This window comes from Arachis hypogaea, chromosome 3 (assembly GCF_003086295.3).
Source record: "Arachis hypogaea cultivar Tifrunner chromosome 3, arahy.Tifrunner.gnm2.J5K5, whole genome shotgun sequence".
Taxonomy (NCBI): Eukaryota; Viridiplantae; Streptophyta; class Magnoliopsida; order Fabales; family Fabaceae; genus Arachis; species Arachis hypogaea.
The window spans coordinates 110648104-110648640 of record NC_092038.1 but is presented as its reverse complement, the minus strand read 5'-3'; the positions used below and the strand labels follow the sequence as shown (position 1 = coordinate 110648640).

The 537-nt window shown below is 40.2% G+C and overlaps 1 non-coding gene across 1 annotated transcript; it reads left to right on the top strand.

The window, feature by feature from the left end:
• The first annotated feature begins 207 nt into the window (after positions 1-207).
• Positions 208-315, top strand: LOC112793313 (small nucleolar RNA R71). The gene has a single exon (XR_003198011.1). It is a non-coding gene; the product is annotated as a small nucleolar RNA R71 (small nucleolar RNA).
• The last annotated feature ends 222 nt before the right edge of the window (positions 316-537 follow it).

Sequence of the window (537 nt, the reverse complement as noted above, 5' to 3'; positions counted from 1 at the left end):
AACTCCTTTCTTCTGATTTGTCCCATTGTTCACAGGATTCCTTTCAGAAGTGTACATGAATTGGTTATTTGCATCCATTTCAATGAGTTCTTGAGCTTCTGCAGGCGTCTTTTTCAGATGAAGAGATCATCCAGCAGAGCTATCCAATGACATCTTGGACAGTTCAGACAGACCATCATAGAAGATACCTATGATGCTCCATTCAGAAAGCATGTCAGAAGGACACTTCCTGATCAATTGTTTGTATCTTTCCCAAGCTTCATAGAGGGATTCACCTTCCTTCTGTCTGAAGGTTTGGACTTCCACTCTAAGCTTACTCAATTTTTGAGGTGGAAAGAACTTTGCCAAGAAGGGCATTGACTAGATTTTCCCAAAAGTTCAGGCTTTCTTTAGGTTGTGAATCCAACCATATTCTAGCTCTGTCTCTTACAGCAAAAGGAAATAGCATAAGTCTGTAGACCTCAGGGTCAACCCTATTGATCTTGATAGTGTCACAGATTTGTAAGAATTCAGCTAAAAACTGATGAGGATCTTCCA